Source organism: Triticum dicoccoides, chromosome 2B (genome assembly GCF_002162155.2).
Source record: "Triticum dicoccoides isolate Atlit2015 ecotype Zavitan chromosome 2B, WEW_v2.0, whole genome shotgun sequence".
NCBI lineage: Eukaryota > Viridiplantae > Streptophyta > Magnoliopsida > Poales > Poaceae > Triticum > Triticum dicoccoides.
The window spans coordinates 684,465,811-684,488,199 of NC_041383.1; the positions used below are offsets into that span (position 1 = coordinate 684,465,811).

The window sequence follows — 22,389 nt, forward strand, 5'->3', positions numbered from 1 at the left end:
AAGCATGCCTCGTTCAGAACTCAATGGATGCAGCTTAGGCAATTAGGCACCATTATTTTCAACTACTCCATTACTCAATGGATAGAGATCACATAAAGATTGGTAACATCGAGAAGTAAAATCGCCTGTGTGTATGAAAATGTCCAAACCAAGATTAGGAGTGGAGAGCTAAGATCACCTCAATGCATGAAATTGTCCACACTCAGAATAAAAGAGGAGAGCCTTAGTAATTGAAGGCTTGAAGCATTTGATAATAAGAGCCTAAGAGGAAGCATGCCGTCGTCTGATCACGTGATAAGGGAAGCACTACGCTCACAGAGACATGGATGTTGCTGGGGTCAACGTCGTCTTTGGCCGGGAAGGCCTCAGCGTCTGCCAGCTGGTCGAGGAGAAATGCCCAAAGTACAAAGGGTTACGTGCACAACTCCAAGCCTGCCACGCCGGGCAAACATGGCTGCTCGACAGTCGACACGGCTCCCGGCCGCCACGCCGCAAGGCTTGGGCCCAACATTCCAACGACACCCCGACCCGCACGCCCACACTGCTGACCACGGTGGCTAGATTATGCAGGCCTGAGCAGCGGCGAATATTCGGCTAGTTCCGCCTACACGTTGCCATTCTTGACTGACAAGATCTGGCGAGCAATGCTGAGACAAAGTGCAGACTTTTCTCTTGGATCGTCCTTCACAACAAGATCCTCACGGCCGACCGCCTGGCGGTGCGAGGTTTCCGCACGACCCCGTGTGTCAGCTCTGCCTTAGGGCATGTAAAATGATGCTATCTTAGATGTGCCATGTAGGATAAATGATAAGGTGGAGGAGAGAGAACTCATAAGAAAAGACTTGTCTTCTCTTATTTAAGAGAAGACAAGATATGATCTCTTAGCACAATTTGTCTCACCATGTTTTTAGGAATTCCTAGTTACTGAAGATAAGGCTAAGAGATGACCCATTGTAGACATTTTCTCTTGTCATATCTAAATTACATGCAAGACTTAAGATAAGATTATCTTATCAACCATTGTACATGCCCTTAGGGCCCCGGAGACTACCTCCACCAATGTCTGGACTGCCCATTCACTTCGGTAATCCGACTGCTGGTCCGCCATGAGATTTTCACTCGGTAATGGCATCCAACTCACCCTCGGCCGACGCATGGTGGGAGGGATGTGTGCGGCATTTGGATGATGGTCAAAGGAGGCGCCTCAGCGGCTACCTAATCTACATCATGTGGAATGTCTGGAAGGGACAAAACCGCCGCATCTTCAACGGCACGCGTACATCGAGGTGGTTCATCTCACCTTCGAGGACATCAGGCAGAGGGAATTAGCTTTTCGACCAAGAGTATTCCACAACCAGGAGTAATTCGCATGTGGGGTTAGGGTGTGATTTGTGGGGTTTCCGGCAATGTAACCGTTCTTTCCAAAAACATGTCAACATGTACATATTTACCATTTCTTAATGATAAGGCAGCACTCCTATCGGTTGCTAAAAAAACTGCTGATCAAAAGGACCCACCCAGCGGACAACCTGGTCAAAGTCGAGATAAACCACGGAAATCAATCGATGTAATCGACCCTGGGAGCGCTCCAATCCGAGGGACCTTAGTGAATTAAAGGATGCGCGGGCAAAAAAGAAGTCATGTTGGTAACTCATATTCAAAAGGAATGGACAGTAAGTACTAAGAGAATCTATTTCGCTTTTCTAATCTAACCTACACAATGCTTGTATATTTCCTACAGTCCTGCTCCTAGTTATTTAGTTTCAGAATTACTGGGAAGCCATCATCCTGAAGTTGTACTGATAGACAATTGCAAAATGCTTTGTACAACTCATTAGTTATCATCAGTGTCAATGTTGCAAGTCGCTGCAAATGCAATGTTCACCAATTTTTTATTTTTTTTTAAAAAAAGGAGGAGGACCCCCGGCCTCTGCATCTGGACGATGCATATGCATCCACAAACAAACTTTACCAAATGAAAAACTAACTTCAATATAATAATCTACAGGGAGGCCTTCAATGTCATAAGCCCGGTGAATGGTGATTTATGAATTAGCTAGTTAGGATCTCCTAATTTATTAACGTAGGTATCTGATATCTCAACTTAGCAGATTTCATAGCTTGTACTTCAAGTGTCATCTCATTCTTGTAGAAAACTTGCATATTGATTGACAGGTGAGGTAGAAATTATCTAGTTATCATGTGACATAACACTTCTTCATGGCACAAGCAAACAATTTTTCAACCTTCCATCCACAATTCCACATAGCCTATCTTATCAGCTTGACTAAGAAAACCATATGTAAAATTACTTGATCCAGATGGATCTAAATATGAGTTGATAAAGCGGTTAGAAGAGGAGATTCTTTCACAAAAATGAAGATCTTACCTCCCCAGCGAGGATTTCACTATTCGTCACTACCTTATGCCACAAATCTGGCACACTTTTATCCTATGCTGGTGCAGGGAAAGGATATATTCCCTCTTTACTACATTTCCTTCCCAACACCACAAAGCTTAAAATAATTAGAGCATGTCCAATATAAATTCACCTTTCTGCTCAAAAGTAGTTTCGTCCGCACTTTCTTTTGTAGGTACACAGAAGGGAGTTTGCACTGAAGTTATAGATCTCTCAAAGTTATATGTCTTAGTGGCTAAGTTGAGCCACTTTTTTGCTTGGCATGCTGATTTGTCATGATACATAATTAGGAATTAAAATTGCAGGAAACAAATACAATTGTGTGGTTTAGGTAAGCAAAACATACAACCAAACTAAGCCTAGCAGCAGCAGATATTAATCATCGCTCAAAGAAATAGTTCTTAATGATAATTTCTTCATTGTCGGGAACATTTTAGACACTATAGTGTGGTTCTATATTTTTTAGATAAACAGAGCGCCCGCCCGATTCCATTAATCAGTGAATAGGATTCAGCAAGTCAAGCGTAGGCGGAAAGTAAATGATAGCAGGTTACTGGAACTGAGAAAGATAACTAAGGAGATGCCAGTTGGGGCGTAAGCAGGTCAGCAAAGGTCATCATCTTCACTCCCGCATGGTCTGCCCGTTTGGTTCTCTGTTCCTCGCCACCTAGCCACAACACTGCAGGCAAAACAAACCGACCGAGAGAATCAGGAACACAAGATCCACAACCACCATCGTATCCCAAGAAGAACAATCCTACCATAACAAAAGCCCGCGGGTAATGCAACGGCAACACAGCAACACTGACCCAACCCAATGTGAATCACCATAGAAGGAAAGGCCAAAAACACATATGTCGCCGGGCAAAGACCGGCAAAGGAGGAGCAGCCGAACTCGAAGCATCTAATGACTTCCTTCATGATTTCTATTCTGCACAATAAATTGAGAGCACTTGGTTTAGTAGATAGAGTGGATAATTAATATCCTAAAATCAAGGTCTTAATGACTTTGGGGCATTTGCTTCAATTAGTTAGTTGCCCATTGTCCCTGGAAAACTTTTAGTTATCCAAGTCCCCAGAAAAGAAAAATCACCTGCTCTTCTGCCAACACCCTGGAATCTTGCAGAGAAGTCGAGCGCCTCCGTGACAGTCATCTCAGGGATATGAAGATCATACTGAACAATGTAAGATGTTGTCTTTTCTGGAACAAAATTTTGCAGCTTGACACCATTGTAGTCAAGTTCTCATGTTACCTACGCACGCACACATACATACATGGTATGTTAGTAAAGTAAGTACAGTAGTATTGAAATACACCGCATACAGTATTTTTTTTTAGTGTGCAATTTCAGACCATTATATGAATGACCAAGTACATGCGGTGGTGGAAAAAGATGAATAACATTAGATGATGGGTACGGGGATACCTTAGGTTTTTGTTAGCTTTCCAGCAAGTGCTAGCAAAATGGTGGTTTTGCCACAGCCTGGGGGTCCAAGGAGAAGGGTCATCCTGCATGTGCACACATAGTGATGATGAGGAAGGAAGGAAGTAAGGAAAGAGGGAATGACATCAGCAAGTACATGGATATATAGTACTAGGACTAAAGAGTTCAATTTTGCAAGTTCTAGGGCTAAATAATCACATGCTAGACAAGTTCTAGGACCTGTGATGCTTTTACCTCACTCTAGAAGGAAGGAAACTCATCAGGATGGTTTGAGGATGCCGGTGACATCTTTGAGGATGTGGATCCTTCATCCTTTCTTTGTTATATGGTTGAAGCCCATCATGGTGGTGAGCAGTTGCAGATGGCAATGGAGGCATTTGAGCGCACAGGTGGTGAGGTGAGTGGTAGTACAGAAGAGAACAAAATTACTTACCGAGAGCTTGGAGATGGCGGAGTTGAGGAGCGGCTTGCCATCGACGACCTGGCACTCGGCATCGACGCGCAGGTTCCGCCACAAGACCTCCACCATCGGTTGCCACACGCATGTCCATCCAGTGGCGCTGGCGGCGAAGCAGGCGTAACCTGCTCCTGCCAGTCCGCCGGTCGGCCTGCGTCGACCGGCTCCAGCGGACGAGCGCCGTCGGCATTGGCGCTGGCGTGGAGAGGCGGCGAGGTATGGAGCCTGTCCCAGGTGGGCAGCCGCTCGATGGCTGCCCATTTCATCTCGACCTCTTCGTCGTCGTGTTGCTCTCTCAGGGACAAGGTGGAGGTGATGAGGCCGAATAGCCTAGAAGCAAGCGGTGAATCATCAAGATGGAGGGCAGCAAAAAATCACGCGTCGACACCGATGACAGAGATGGTGATACCTCGCTGCAGCGATCACCCACCACGAACAGCACACGCGCTGCCAGCTCCAGAGCTATCCCCGCCGACTCAAACTGCAAGTGGGACACCACATGGGCGTCCCACCTTTAGCCCACTTGACCTAACTATATTTAGTGGGAATAACTGGGCTTTCCATCGCGCCGGTGCGCCGGCCCAAATTTAGACCGGACGCCGCGCAGCCGCACCATGTACACATTCATGACCGCATGATTTGGCTACTTGCTTCCTCTACGCACGTCCTCTTCTTCATCCCGATGCTTGCTCGCACTCGCGGCATCGCGCTTGAAGCTCCATGGCGCCACTCGCCGGCTCGCCGCCATAGCTCACCGGATGCAGCTCCGCTGAGCCTGTAGAAAAGAAATCCATCCATCTGCATGCCTTTGCAGCTCGACGTGTCTTCCATCCCCGGGTTGCAGCACCATCATGTGCGGGTTCCAGCATCGCCACCAGTCGCCATCATAGCTCGCCGCATGCCCTTCGCAGTACCCAGTGCACCGCCACGTAGCTCCGTCGTCGCCGCTCGCCATTGTTAGCTAGTCATTCTCTGTTTGAAGCTTTAGCAGAAGCCAATTGTGCTTTCTCGCTGCCGGTTGCAGCCTTTTGCGGCTGCGCTGTGGCCATCCTCCAGCTACCCGTATCTACTTGTCACTTTTTTCAAAGCCCAGTTGTAACTTTTGTCGTTGCCGGTCATAGCATTTTTCAAGTACTGGTTGAAGTGTCGATGCATGTTGGTTGAAGCCTCTACTTTCTTTGGTTCCAGTAAAAATTACGCCAGTCGTAGCATTCCTCAATGCTGGTTCCAACATTTCACCTCGTCACTAGTAGCATTCCGTCTCGTTCCTTGTAGTTATGCGCCCCAACGCTTGTAGCAGCACTGCCGCCAGTTGCAGTTTGCCGTCGTGCTATTTCTAGCATCCGACAAGCCGGTAGCAGCACCAGAGATCGCTGGTTCCATCACCTGACGCAACCAGTTTGCAGCTGGCCGTTGTGTTGGATTCAACATCCACTTCTGCTTCGGTAGAACCCCATAAATACATGAACGGCTTAGATTATCCGATACCCCTTCATTAGTAAGGGCATGATGGTCGTATTTGTAAAAGTGACCCGCCCGCATGCGCACTACATATATGTGTTTTTACGTCCACAGTGTGAGGCGTTTTTTTTTTCATCCGGGATGGATGGTGCGATTTGTTCTTTTACGCGAGCGCCGGCCTCGATTTGTTTTTGAAAAAGTCAAAAAAACGGCTCCTGCAGAGGAGAACCAGCAACCACTTGCTCAGCTCGCATTAGCAAATGTGAGCTAGCCACTACGGCCGGCATGCAGGTAACGAGACACTCTACGTGTTTTGTTCCTTTTTTATCGTGGGGCAGCCATGATTTATTTTTGATTTACGTCTGCACCGGGGCCCTCATATTTGTGTTGCGAGCATATGTAACGGTTCAACGCAACCGGACGACAATCGCGGCTGCATCCTTGGCCCGCTGATGCCTCGCCTGCCGCGCCACTTCCGCTGCCGGATATGCCGACTCGCCCGCCCCGTCATTAAGTCACCGCGTCGCGTCGCGTCGCCTGGCCCCGCATACACACTGATGTGGCGCCTTCCAACCTCCTCCCGTCGCAGCCCCCGTCTATAAAAAGCCGGGGCCGCCAACCGTCGAACGTCACCCCTTATCTTCTCCATGGTGAGCTCCGGATCCGGCAGCAGCGACAGTCGATCTTGGCCGTTGACTCTCGTGGCCGCAGGCGGAGTTGAGCCACTTCAGGTTGCTCGCTTCATCGTTGGCGTTGCTACTGAAGGATTGGCACATGACCACCGACGGATAGGCGACATTGGGGCTTGGCGCAACACCGGAGCAGCTCCACTCCCGCACAAAGATGAACAAATTTTAACACCGAGCACGTTGCAATAGGATCGGCCTCTGTTTTATGGTTTTTCACCGAGAAAATCATAAAAAATGCATAGAATGTCGAAAATGAACGAAACTTGGCATGCATGTTGGCCATTGTGTGGAACACAATTTGGGTACGTATGGTGAAGATGAAAAAACGTGCTTCGAGACTTGTCCTACTGGTAGACCCCAATGGCCTCGGTTGAACATGGTGTATTTGTTGTCATGCACGAAATGACACCAAATTTTGCGAGCATATGGGGGAATGCCCATGGCATCCCCCCACATAAAAATTGAACGAATTTGGACACTGAACACACGTTGCATCATTACCGCCCTATGTTTTAGGGATTTTTCACCAGGAAAACCGTAGAAAATGCATAGAATGCTAGAAATAAACGAAACTTGGCATGAATGCTGGCCATTGTGTGGAAAAAATTTGCGTATGTTTGGTGGAGGCAAAAAAATATGCTTCGAGAATTGCCCTACCGGCAGACCCGAACGGTCCCGATTGAACATGGTATATTTAATTTGTTGCCATGCACAAAATGACACCAAATTTTGCCAGCATGTGGGCATGCCCTTGGCAGCGCCCCACGCAAAATTTGAATGAAATCTGACACCGACTGCACGTTGTGTCACGTTCGCCTGTGTTTTAGGGTTTTCTCACTGAGAAAATCGTAGAAAATGCCTGAATTGTCGGAAACCAACGAAACTTGGCATGCATGTTTTTCCATTATGTTTCTGTTGTGTGAAAAAAAATTGGATCGGTTTGGTGGTGGTGAAAAAAGTGCTTCGAGACTTGGGAGCTATTTAGTTGCCGTCTTAGCGAACATGCCTGAATAATTTGAGCGCCTGGCTCGCGCCTGGGATATTGCAGTTTCGTGCCTAGTCAGGGAGGCCCTGTTTGGTTCGTGTCCAGGCCTGGTGGTGGGTTAGATAAGTCACATCATCGTACTAGTTGTCATTTTGTTCTGCAATGCATGATTAGTAGCCTCAGGCACGTCCCAGGCGTCATTTCTCGGTCGCCTGAGCCAGGCTAATGGCGCTCACATATTCCCAATAGGCTAACAATGTCTTTGGATTCCCACGCCAGGCTAGCTTCAGGTTATTCAGGCACGAACCAAACAGAGTACAGGCAGATCTCAGGGAAGTGTTAGGCCAGGCAAATTTGCTTCAGGACACAAACCAAACAGCCTCTTGCCATTTGAAACAAATTCGGACACCAAACGCACGTTGCATCATGTCCGGCCTATGTTTAAGGTTTTTTCGCTCGGGAAACCCTAGAAAATGCATGAAATGTCGGAAACCAGCGAACACTGGCATGCGTGTTTTCCATGATGTTGCCGTTGTGTGGAAAAATATTGGGTATGTTTGGTGGAGGTAAAAAAAGTGCTTCGAAACTTGCCCTATTGGCAGACCCGAACGGTCTTGATTGAACATGATGTATTTATTGTCATGCACGAAATGACATCAAATTTTGCCAGCATGTGGATTGATAACAATTTGTGTTCAACATCAGTTGCTGTGAATTTGTTAACAATTTTAGAAAAAGTGTTCAAGTTTATAAAATTTTCATACACAATTTAAAATTCTAAAATAGTTGACAAATTTCAAGAAATGCTTAGGATATAGGAGAATGCTCATGTTTATTGATAACGACGGAAATTGCAAATAACAGAAGCATTAAAATTAGTAAAATCTACATTGAAACCACACACAGACCAGTCGGCATCGTTTCGTTTGTTCCTTGGAACGCGACTCATTTTTTGTTTTTCATTTAATATATTTTTCTGAGGACGGACATAGTGACTCATGCGACGAGAACCCGTACGCCATGCGTACACATAATGCAGAATGAATCATCCATCCATCTTATGCATGCGGACTGTAACATGCTCACCTTTTATATTTAATATATTTAGTTTGCGTTAATTGTATGTGTTTAACGTCACACGCGCGACTCGTTTTGTTAACAGGAGGACGAGAACGTGTTTTACAAAGAAAGATAAAATATAAATAAAACCGAAGAATAAAATGGCCAAACAAAACAAAAAACCGACCGAGAAGGTGAACAAGAAGAAGAATAAAAGGAGTACCTAGGGACAACAACTTAGCTGTCCTAGTTGGTTAGACTGTGTGGAATTAAACTAAGAGGTTGGGAGTTCAAATCCTATCTCATGCATTATGGTCAAATGACCATACTGCCCTTATACGATTTGTGAGGGGGGGGGTGTCTACCGAAGCAAGGCTCCATCGTTGCAGGCAGTGGTAGCACCAGAACTCACTGGTTCCAGCACTGGATGCGCCGGAGAAGCTCGTCGCAACTCAGCCGCTAGAGGCTTCAAGCTCATAGGCCAGAGGAAGGTGGAGAAACAGATGAGGTAGAAGACGATATGTGAGGAGGCTGCCGCGTAAAAATGAGTAGTTGTGGTGGAGAGCGTGAAGAGATAAAGATGAAAAAAAAGGACTTGGACTGTTGGTGGCCCCAACTCTGCACATGGGTACGTTGCGCGAGCGGGCGAGCCAGCAAGACAGGTCGAGCACTCGGCCGGCCTGTCGACCAAGTTAGACGTCTCTAATAGGTTTTAGCAAAATTTTAGTTACGCGGTTAACCAATTTTAAGAAGTAATACTAGCTACCTACGTTCACAATTTAGGCGATAATTCTTGATGCTAGATTAAGTTTCGGGTGTGTGAAACAAGAGACTTAATTAAAATCTCTAGCCCCACACTAAACTTTGTCCAACAGGCATGACCCACTAGAAGATCATCCATTTTTAGCATCCTCTTGTGTACACGACGGTTCACTATTCTCAACTATGGTGAAGCCCAAGGAACTGGCAGATCGTCAACAAGCAGAGCCAATCGATTGTCACAACCTTGTAAACAGTGACAATATGGCGTCGATGAATTGAACCGAAGAAACACTCAAGGAAAGCATAGAAAGAACATCAACCCTCACACTCACATGTAATCTATACCGCAACCTGCACCTACTCATATAACTTCTCATGATGCCACTGTAGGGAAATATAGTAGAAACAAAACAAAAATCGCGCCTATGACCAACCAAGATCAATATGAAGATGCATAACAGGTTGGGATCACAGTCGTTACCATCACTGAGTTGCAGCAGAAGAAAAATGTGTCGGTTTAGTTCCTACTTGGTGTCTCTCAAACCGTCCATGAACGATCCCTCGTACCGCCTACAAACAGTCCTTGGAACCGAAGACTGAAAGCATGACCTCTCTAATTGGTTTCAAGCATGCAACCTTCATGATCGGGCAACGCTTCAGCGTCCAGAGCTAATCGTCGCTAGAGAATTAGAAGGAGGAGACTAGAACCATACATGACTTCTAATTATGAGAACAAAATGATTATCCTAGCTCTAATTAGTCAACAAGGACCAACTAGAACTAGAACAAGAAGAACTAGTGTATACAATAGAGCAAAAAAACCTAGTATATATATGTTGGAGGAGGAGGAGGGGGCAGCCACCAAGGAGAGAAAGTCCCTCCTTGGGGTGCCGACCAAAGGGGAGGTCCAATTCGCCCCCCCTCCCGCGCAATATGGCAAGGGGCGCGCCACTTCCTTATGGGCCTTCGTGGCCCATAATTCCCTCCACCTCTTGGCCTTTTAAGGCTCGTTGAAATTTAAATTAAATATATAATATTCTAAATAGATCTAGACCATTTTATAAACATCTCCAAAAAAAATTCCACTTATATATAACATATCGGTAATACCCCGTATGATGAGGACATGACTACCTTGGATATGACCAAAAATATTGCATATATGCATATTTGTCAGGTGATTTCTAGTGCAAACTATTCAATAACCTATTTATGTTATCCAGAACAAAAATACTTCACACACTTTTGTGTTTTGTCTAATTGCAGGTGTATGGGACATTTGTACAATCCACATATGAAGATAAGGAAGAAAGAGATGTTTATTTGCTGTCCAAAAAGTTCTCTCACGTCACTTTTGGCCCAAGAGAAGATAGAGTCCAAGTCTCTCACGTTCTGGATTCAGATTCGGACTGCACAGACATACCTGACTCAAAACGCACACAAGTTTTTCATACGGACTCCGAATTGGGTGATTTTTTTTTGTTGGAAACTAGATTTCGTGCACTTTCCAACCCAATTGGAATCACCTTCAAATTCGTCCGGAGCATTGAGTTGTGGACGAAACAATCTGATGCTACAGCAGAATCCGAGTCAAACTACAAGTCCAAAGGTGTTACATCACCTCCACTTGGGCCCATTGGCCTTGTACGACCTAGATTTAGTTTTAGGCTGCCTTGGGACGTCCTCCCACCTCCTTGGCCGCCACCCCTTGCTCCTATATAAGTAGATCCATCTAGTAGCTTTTCCTTGGGATTTGTTTAGTTAAAAGTTAGCCATTGCAACTTCGTGTACTTCGTTTGTGTCCAACGACCAGACCAAGACCGCTTACGGATCCCCACCATTATCAATACCTCATATATATTTGCAATATTCAGATTGCTTTATCATATTCTTGCTCGTTCTTCGATTGCTTGCAGGAATAGACCTTCGTGGTCAGGCTGACCGTGCTTCCGGCATCGTCAGTAACCTTAGGAGATTGGGTTAGCGATTGCTAAGGCGCAACGTCGTGCATGTTTGTAGTCGGATCGTCAAAGTCGTCTCCACCAGATCGATAGTTATCATCTCATCGAAAGATCGGGACACCCTCGCCTCTATCAAGTGGTATCAGTTTTTCAGGTTGCTCGGTGAGAATTTCCAGTTTTTCTTAGATTAGATTTATTTTCTTACCTATTGTCCAAGCAAAAGCCACAAAAGAAAGTTAGATCTGTTCATCCTTTATCCAAGCCAGTCTGAGCCTGTGCAATTTTCTATTCATTGCTTGCATAGTTGAATTATCGGTTGCATCGTCGTGTCAGTTGCTGGTCTTAGTGTCTAGTTCCTTTAGAGTTTCGAGTTCTGTTCACATTAGTCACGCCGCCGCTGCATCATTATCCCTTTCGCTGTCCACCTTCCCATCCATTAATTTCCACCACATGCTACGCACTGTTCATTGTCATAATCATAGTTGAGGTCATTCACATCTTCGCCTGATCCAATCTGCATCTTATCTAGTTTGTCTTGGAAAGAGGGAGAAAAAAAGATAGAGGAAAAAAAAGAGAGGAAAAAAAAGAAAAAAAGAGAGAAGAAAAAAAAAGCGTGAGAAAAAAAAAGAGAAGAAAAAAATCGGATCTATCTAGAATCAATCTCGTACCTGAATTCGGATTGGAATCTGTTTTGCGCACTGTTCAGTAAAACAGGTGTATCTTCCTCATACGAAGTCCGTTTTGGCTCCGTGAGTACTCAAATTGAAGCTAGCGACGAGCCGCATCTAAATAGTTGCAGAAACTAGTTCAATATTTGACACCTCAAAATCGGCTTCTAAAATAGGTCTTTTTGCCCTCTGAAGTTCGTGAACACAGCTTGTTCCAATTTTTCAGGCCAGTTTTAGAATTCTTTGACTCCTCATATCAACTCGGAATTGAGTGATTCTTTTTGCATTGGAAAGCTTGAGTTAGTAGCATTCTTTGAAAGAATTTATCAGAAAATTGGCTCAAACTTTTCAAGAGGAAAGTTGGAGAGAGAGTTGTTGTATATCCTGTTTGGCAGTTGTTTTTCATCATTATCTTTACTGCCGTTGTGATCTTCACTTATATCTTTCTGTCCAGAGCTACTTAGTATCCTTCATTGATGCTAGTTGTGCTACGCCGTGACCTCATTAGTGTTCTAGGCTCGCGTCTCTAGTCCGGTCTAGCCTAGGACCAGCATAGTACCGTCGTTGAGCGTTTATTCAACATTGCATTTTTGAATTGATTATTGCTAATCTTTTGCTACCATATATAGCCAACCCAGCTCCACATATTTCTACACCGTGTATACGTACGCTCCCCTGGCAATCGCTTTACTCAATATTCGGAGTTAGTTGACACCACTGATTGCCGATCACCGCCTGCTGCATGGTAAGAACTTGTAAGACATTGATATTTGCTTTACTGTGAGCGTTTTACCACCACATCCTAGTAGTTATAGGAACATTATTTTTGGATTTTGTTTCTTGTTCTACTAATCATGACAGGATCCAGATTTAATTCATGGGCTTTGTCGATCGCGGGAGACGTGCCACCACCTTTGCAAATACCACAACCGTCACGAGAGGTGCACAAACATCCAAATGCACATGATCAGGTTAATGTATCTATACCACCATTTAATGGCCGTTTTAAACCTGCTTTATATATTGAATGGGAGTTCGACATAAAAAATATATTTGCTTCCCATAATTTCAATGAACATAAAAAGGTTAAGGTTGCGGTTGTCTCTTTCACTGGTTATGCTTTGGTTTGGTGGAGTGAATATTGTCGGTTACACCCTGATTATATACCTACTACTTGGGATGATTTGAAACTTGCCATGCGACATACTTTCGTCCCTGCTTATTATACTCGTGGCATGATTAAGAAGTTGCAACACTTAAAACAAGGTAGTGAAACTGTAACAAAATATTATGATGATTTACAAACTACCTTGTTGCATTCCTCTTTAGAAGAAAGTGAAGATGATTTTATGGATAGATTTTGGCGAGGATTAAACCGTGATATTCAAGAGATACTAATTCATGAAGAGTGTTATCCTATGGACCATTTGTTTCATCTTGCTTGCAAAGCTGAACAGGAAATAAAACGACGTGTTAGCCACGAGGAGAACAAGCGCACGGTGCACATTCCAAGAGTTGATATGATTGTTCCTTCAACTACTAGGCATACTATGACAACCACATCCGTTGTTGTCAGGACTACATCACCTCCACCATGTGACACATCGCCCCTGAGAGTGGCTACATCATCTGAGTTGATCATAAGAGGTAATGACAAAGGTACTGATCTTCCATCTCTACATGAGAATGATGAATGCCTTGTCAATTTGAATGCACCATCTGATGAGCTACCCACTACTTTGATCACACCACCTATTTTAGAGGACTACGTTGATAATTTGACTTTGCCATGTGATCAAATAACTGAAATACCAACAATTTTGAGTGCACCCATTGAATTAACTATTGATGCAAAAGAACCAATGTTTAATCATTTTGATATGACCTCTAATCTTGGTGATGATTCTGTGTTGAATGACTTATTGCATGTTTGCTTATTTAAGCATGTTGTAGCATGTAAATTTGATGCAAGTAAGGTTTATTCACCAATGTTGGGATGGTTTAATGATGAACATTGTCAATCTTTTGAAATGAATAAGAGCTTCACTTATATGTGCAAACTGAGTTGCAATATTTTCATGCCTTCTACTTCTTGTGCTAATTTTTTGGCTTTAGATTTTATGAACTGTGCAAGTTACTCATCTATTCATGTGTCATATATGTAAAAATCAAGGGAAATAAAAATGGATGACATATACATATACAACATGTACACCTTGTCTCCTTTGTTAGCCACATTTCAGATTAAGCAACGCCGAGGACGGCTTTATTTTCAAGAAGGGGAGGATGATGAGGACATGACTACCTTGGATATGACCAAAAATATTGCATATATGCATATTTGTCAGGTGATTTCTAGTGCAAACTATTCAATAACCTATTTATGTTATCCAGAACAAAAATACTTCACACACTTTTGTGTTTTGTCTAATTGCAGGTGTATGGGACATTTGTACAATCCACATATGAAGATAAGGAAGAAAGAGATGTTTATTTGCTGTCCAAAAAGTTCTCTCACGTCACTTTTGGCCCAAGAGAAGATAGAGTCCAAGTCTCTCACGTTCTGGATTCAGATTCGGACTGCACAGACATACCTGACTCAAAACGCACACAAGTTTTTCATACGGACTCCGAATTGGGTGATTTTTTTTGTTGGAAACTAGATTTCGTGCACTTTCCAACCCAATTGGAATCACCTTCAAATTCGTCCGGAGCATTGAGTTGTGGACGAAACAATCTGATGCTGCAGCAGAATCCGAGTCAAACTACAAGTCCAAAGGTGTTACATCACCTCCACTTGGGCCCATTGGCCTTGTACGACCTAGATTTAGTTTTAGGCTGCCTTGGGACGTCCTCCCATCTCCTTGGACGCCACCCCTTGCTCCTATATAAGTAGATCCATCTAGTAGCTTTTCCTTGGGATTTGTTTAGTTAAAAGTTAGCCATTGCAACTTCGTGTACTTCGTTTGTGTCCAACGACCAGACCAAGACCGCTTACGGATCCCCACCATTATCAATACCTCATATATATTTGCAATATTCAGATTGCTTTATCATATTCTTGCTCGTTCTTCGATTGCTTGCAGGAATAGACCTTCGTGGTCAGGCTGACCGTGCTTCCGGCATCGTCAGTAACCTCAGGAGATTGGGTTAGCGATTGCTAAGGCGCAACGTCGTGCACGTTTGTAGTCGGATCGTCAAAGTCGTCTCCACCAGATCGATAGTTATCATCTCATCGAAAGATCGGGACACCCTCGCCTCTATCACCGTATTACCCGATATCCATCGAAACCCTTCCGATGACCCCGAAACACTTCCGGATCCTCTTGAAACTATTCTGAATATTCATGAAATAATTCCACAAATATTTTATCATTATTCTCGTCCTACTAAGACTCAGCAGATTGATTGCCTTAAGCTTGTGACCCCGTAGGTTCGATAACTCACAGACATGGACGAAACCGTTCAATGACCGATAGCGGGACCATGGACGTCCATATGGATCCCTGTGAGTACACGAATGATATTCGAGTGAACCTTTGGTTATCATGTGATGTTCGCTTTGCTTCGCGATACTTTACAAAATCTGGGCTGCATCGGTATCCTCCTAAGTCATCATTATGCTTATTATACCAAAATCCTAGTTACCGGTTTTGTTCCTCTTTCTTGTTATTGTTTCCGCATCCCTGTGACTGGCTAGACTATGATTGATGCCTTCACACCGAGAGGCCCCTAAGAATATCTCTCCATCGTCGGAGGAGCAAATCCCACTCTTGAGCTATCTGGCCACTTGTCAAACTTTCTGATGAACCCGTAAGTTGTTTTTATGATCACCGTGTTAGAGGTGACGTTTGAGCAACCCCAAAGCCCACTGTGCGGTAAGAAATGACCACTATACTCTCATAGTCTAAGGAGCAATATCACACGTTAACACTCTGTGTTATTACAATTGAATAAAGACGATATTAACTCAATTCATAACAAACAACATTGGGTCGATTCAATATGACCGTTCTTCTAACATCATAATCTTAATATTGTTTTAGGACTATTGTTACACATAACGACATACTAAGATCCGGAAAACGTGATCACCAAGAACACTTGAGTTAGTCTCAAGGCAAGACTAGGAACCTTTTTATTTAACTGTTTATCATTCCACACGTGCATATGAGTTTTCCACTGAATCACATGTTCCAGGATCATAACAGTTATAGCATAGAATATGAACTCTATAATTATGAATATGAAAATATAATAATACAAATATTATTGCCTCTAGGGCATATTTCCAACACTACGGAGCGACTCGGACCTCTCCCTCTTCTACCGCTGCACCTTCGAGGGCCACCATGACATGTTGTACCCACACACGCTCCACTAGTTCTACCGCGACTATCGTGCCGCCGAAACCGTCGACTTCGTCTTCGGTGCCACCGCGGTCTTCCAGAACTGCCTTCTCCTGGCTCGCGCCCCGCTCCCGGGCTAGAAGAACACTGTCATGTCACAGGGCCGCGTCAACGGCTCCATGAACAGCGGGTTCGACTTTCAGTTCTGCAACATCTCCACGCACGATGGTCTCCTACGCGCGCAGGCCAACCAGACCAACAAAGCCACCGCCACGCAAACCTTCCTGGGCCGGCTGTGGAAGGCATACTCGCAAGTGGTGTTCATGCAATGCTATATTGGCATCGTGGTGCGGCGCGAGGGGTGTCTCACAGAGTCGGTCCAAACCATTTTGCGGCCCGAGGCAATGTAAAATAATTATTTTTTGTACTGAACTTTTATACATATTGTAAACTAAGTACACCATATTATATTTTTAATTAATACATTTTTTACTATTCAGTCACATAATAATGTTTTCAAATAATATATTGATTATTACACAATTGTAATGTATATGAATGAAAATATTGGTTCTAGAAAATTTAAATTTTATGATTTACCAAATCTTTTTCTTGTTAAAAAAGTGCTTCAAATTAATTTTCTAACACTGCATAGCTATATAGTGTATAGACATATATTTGCATATATATGTGTTTGTTCATATATCTTTTAATAGTAGTGAATAACATGGTAGATATTTCTAAATCATACATACAAACAAATATTTTAACAGTGGTTTCTAGTATATATTAGGCAACCATATTCATAGAAACTTTTAGAGTATAACAAATGTGACATACAAATTGGGTTCAGTAATAGAATCATCGAAGAACCAAATGTGTTGATTGATTTTGCACAAGATTTGACTATCTGACATGCTCATCTAGATTCACTTGACTTGATTTGATGCAAATGAGATTTTCTACCAGTTTCTCAAATGAAAATTGTGCACTGGTTTAAACATTCCAATCTTGTTTTCATAAATTCCATTATGATACTAAGACATTCATCATAAAGGAAAACTAACATATTTAAACTCAACTTCGCTACTCAGATTGGTTTGCCTCTGAATGGTATAAACTAACTATTAGTATGTGTTGTGTATTTGTGCTCCTTCGAATTAAGAATCTATTTTATGCATTTAACAATCTTTCAGATGTAATGTATAATTATATAGTGTTTACTAGTTTAATTTATATCGGGGTCCTTCACTCTTGGGGCCTGGAGGAGTCGCCACTTTTGCTCGGCCTATGTGCCAACCCTGGTGGCTCAAGTGGGACGAGAACCAACCACGCTCGGCACACTCTACTACGGGGAATACATAAACACGGGCCCTAGCGTCGGCGCCGGCGGCAAGTTGAGGTTGCCGGGCTACAACATGAATATGACCCAGGCCGAGGCCAGTAATTTCTTCGTGGCGCAGCTCATCGACCGCAACATCTGGCTGCCGGCCATGGGCGTCAGGTTCATGTCTGGACTGCTCGCGTCTTTGATCGATGAGTTGATGAGTCTGTCTACCATGAGAGGAACCCGAGGTGCGACGAGTAGTAGTTACCCGTCATATAACAAGACTCTAGGCTTGGAAGCAATCTATTTTTCTGGTTTTCTGAACATTTTCTTACGGTTGCTGTAGAAATGATGCGTGTGATGGAGGCTAACAAGACTCTAGGCCCAGAAGCGATCTATTTTTTCTGGGTTTTCTAAACTTTTTTCTACGGTCGTTGTAGAAGTGACACGTGTGATGGGGTGTTTTGTTCCCTTCGTTTGCCACAAATTACTCCACCGCTTTGACTTTCCCTACTGCTTTGACTCTTCGTGTTGATTACACGACTGTTTAGTGGGGTTTGATCTCGTGCCTCAATAGTTGCCGCGTACTCCCTCCGTCGAAGAGTGTACGTTTGGCTTTAAAATTTTCTCACAAAAGAGTGTATTTCTATCTTCTTAATGCACTTTAAAGAAAAAATGATGCTTTTCTCGCACCACACAATAATTAAGATCAAGAACATTTTTTTTTCGCGAATACGCAAAAGGCTTGTGTATCATTGTATTGATAGTTAGAAAGAGTTCATACATGTTTGTCAAATATTACAAGGGGTCAGGCTAGCCAACATGTGCACAGGGACGGCATGGTAGGGTAGCCTGGACGCAAGTATAGGTGGTGCATCGGCCACCATTGCTAGCCGAAGGCTACGTCTCCGGGATGATCTGCGCCAAGTGCGTGGCGCCCGCGCGTGCCCATAGTCTTGCCTCATCTCTGATCGCGTTGACAGCGCGGCAAACGGAGGGGCGATTGCCGTCGAAGGTGCAGCCGTTGTGGTGCTTCCAGAGCCACCAGGCAGTGAGGATGGCGATGGAGGCGAGCCCGCGTCGAAGACAACGCGGAGAGTCGGCAACGGCAGAGGCGAGCCAGTCGGCAAACGCGTCGTCGTGGCTCGGGATCGTGGCGGTGGATCGACACCAGGAGAGTACCTCGTGCCAAACCTGGCGGGAGAAGGAGCAGCCCGCGAGCAAATGCTGCATGGTCTCGGGCTCTTGATCGCAGAGCAGGCATAGAGGCTCGTGTGGCAGGTCGTGGCGCGCGAGGCGATCTGCCGCCCAGCAGCGGCCGAGCAGGGCAAGCCAAATGAATAGTTTGATGCGCAGCGGAGCCCAGGTACGCCAGGTGAGACGCCAGTGCGGGTCTTCGATGGATCCAAAGAACAGAGCTTGGTAGCAGGAGCAAACGGAGTCGGAGCCGGAGCTGGTCCAGCGCCAGGAGAGCCTGTCTGGCTCGTCGGAGAGCGTCACAAGGCGCAGGCGGCGCCAGAGGGAGACGTACTGCATGGCCATCTCGATGCCCAGCACCCCATGGATGTCCGCAATCCAGGCGCGCTCATGCAGCCCATCGCGCACGGAAAGAGACTTGCGGCGCCGCTTGGAGACCCTGGCGTGGACCAGCGGCGCGATGTCGGAGATGGACTGGCCATCGAGCCAGTGATCCTCCCAGAACTTGCAGCTGCGCCCGTCGCCAATGTGCCAGCGAGTAGAGGCCCGGAAGATAGCGTGAACCTCAGAGGAGTGGGGGATGTGCAAATGCTGCCATGGGCGCGATGGGTCCGTCTTTTGCAGCCATAGCCACCGGGTGCGCAGGGCGACGCCCGCAAGGTGGAAGTCCGGCAGGCCAAGGCCACCCAGGGCGATGGGACGACAGACGTGGCGCCAATTGACGAGGCAGTGACCGCTGCTTGCGTCCTTGCGGCCGTGCCAGAGGAAGCAGCGGAGGAGGCGGTTGATCTGCTTGAGGACAGTCGGGTTGATGACCAATGACATTCTACACATGGTCGTTTTAATGTCTACATTCAGTTAGCTCATTGGGTCTTCTTAAAGAGGAGAGAGATGATGGCTTGTATCTTTCAAATGCATTTTTTACTCCATTTCATAATTTGTCCTAAAATTTCTATATGTACAATTTTCATCGGACAGAGGGAGTACTGCTTTCTAGGTCGGTTTTCTTCCAGCCAATTTTTCTGTGCCTTTCTCCTGCTTCGGATGTGCTTCCCTTTTCCTTCTTTTGGACCATATAAGTACACTTTTCTGGGATCGGTAATTTCGCTGCATCGATTCATGGGACCTCCTATATGCCGCTTATTGCGGCAAGGAGTCACAGTTTCGCACAGGAGACGGATCACTTGGGCCGGCCCATTCGTTATCCTTTGCGAATGAAAAATCACAAAAATAAGAGCATGCTATCAATAGGAATCAAACCTGCGACCTGCTCTAGATGTGCGCGATCCGCTAGCCACCGCGACAAGCACGCTACTCTAAAAGATTTGTAGCACGAGTTTAAAAAAATGCCGACAGCGGCGAAAAATAAAACCAATTCACCAAAATCCATAAAATATAACTTGTGCGTGAGGGATCAAACTCAAGTCCTCCGGCCAGGGAAACGAGCCCATAGCCATTGTAGTAACTGAGTTTTAGTGCGTACAATTTTGTTCGGTATATATGAACTATAATCCGCGGCAAATTAAAACTTGTTTTAAAATTTCAAGTGTGATTTTTTAAAATGAATATTTTTACGAAACAAAATTATTTGGGAACTAAAAACACTCCAAAAATAAATAGTAACCAAAAAATTGAAGACATGAATATTTTTTAAATTATGAACTACTTTTCATAAATGGAAAATATTTTTTGAAAAACAATAATAAAATTGAAAAGGTCGACTTTTTTCGAAAATGTGATCATTTTTAAAATTTCTAAACAAATTTTGAAAACTGTAGCTTTGTTAGAATATGTGAACAAATTGTGAAAGCATGAAATTTTTTTAAAGTTCCCAAATATTTTGAATTTGTGAACAAAAATTAAACATGCGAACATATTTTGAATTTGTGAACAAATTTGGAGACATGAACATTTTTTGAATCTGTGAACAACTTTTGAAAATGAAATTATTTTTTGAATTTGGGAACAAATTTGCAAAATGGGAAGTATTGTTAATATTACAAAACGTTTTTGAGTTTATGAACAAATATTGGAAACATGAACATTTTATTTTGAAATCCCAAACATTTCTGAATTTGTGAACAAAATTTAAACATGTGAACATTTTTTGGATTTGTGTTTTTTAGAAATGATAATTTAAAATAAACAAATAGTTTTTGGTTTGTGAACGAAATTTAAAAAGGTGAACAATTTTTGAATTAACGAACATTTTCTGAAACAAAGTGAAGAAAATTTGATTTTTCTTACTTAATGAACAAAATTTGAACGCAGGAACATTTTTTGTAAAAATGAACATATTTGTGAAATGAGAACATTTTTCAAAAAATAAAATAAATTTGAGAAATAGAAATGAAAATTAGCAGAAAATAAAAAAGAAAGAAAAGGAAAGAAAAAGAAATAAAAAACCAAAAAGTAAAGAAAATAGACAGAAGCAAGAAAAAAGGAGAGAAAAGGAAAAAAAGAAACAGGAAGAAAAAAGAAAAGAAAGAGAAAGAGAACAACCAAAAATCTGGTTCGGGAACCTTCTAGAAGTTTCTGAAAATCATAAAAAACCCACTAGGAACCTCTAGAATGTTCCCAAAACAGGGAATGCTGAAAACGCTTAAATGGGCCGAGCCAATACGAACGATCTCTAGATCGCCTGCGCGAAACATCGACATCTTGCCGCAGCGCGCTACGGATAGGGAATTCCTCGATTATTTGCTTTCGCTTCAGCATGTATCGGGGTTTGCAGTGCAGCTCGCTTGCCATAACAGTGTCTTACAGCTTATGGGCGCTAGCATCTTGGAGTTGTCAAGTGACAAGGAGATATTGATGATCTTCATCCGCTGCCCTGCTCCACGCACCCTTGCACTGCCCCGCTCCACGCCTTCCAGGAGCGGCCACTCCTCCTCCTCCTTGGCCCTTGGGTGTGGCAACCGGGCAAGGTTGTTTCTCCTCCTTGCATGGAGAGCCGGTGCGTCACCACGAGCAAAGACAATCACACTAGGCATGTGCAAGAGAAAAGGTTGGATCACAAAAAATCACTTGTTTAAGCTTACAAAAATCATAATTTCATGCCTTTATTATTGTTGAGTGATAGTAGTTGCTTTTCCGATGGAGTAGGTATGATTTCATTCATTGCTTATAGTTGGCCCTACCAAGAAGATTCAAACAAAGCAAGATAAGTAGAGTCAAATTTACAAAAGCGTGTATACTAATAAGTTTAAAGTTAGCCAGGCATAGGGGAAATCGTAATTCTCTAACTTAGCAAAGAAAGCAAAAGCATCGAGTTTGCATTGCATTAGCTCCTTGCATGTTAGTGCTACCCGAAATCATTAAACTCCATTTTACGGCAACGCCTTGCAAACAATAAAATTTGTTACCACATGTAATCATCCAGACAATAAAAGCATAGAGTACATTCACAAATTACTATAGCAGAAGCCTTGCAAGGTTTTCATCTAAGATAATAAAATTTGTTACCACACATAATCATCATGTTTTTTTTCAAGGTAAGTGACTCGGATACATACTATCACAAATGAGATGAGGATCTCCATGTGATCTGGATGGAAAGTTTGGAAATAAAAAGGTACATGTGATAATGAATCTTTGGTTCAACCTTAAT

The 22,389-nt window shown here is 43.7% G+C and overlaps 1 pseudogene; it reads left to right on the forward strand.

The window, feature by feature from the left end:
• The first annotated feature begins 15,392 nt into the window (after positions 1 to 15,392).
• LOC119361144 lies at positions 15,393 to 17,999 on the forward strand (annotated as a pseudogene).
• Positions 18,000 to 22,389: the final 4,390 nt, after the last annotated feature.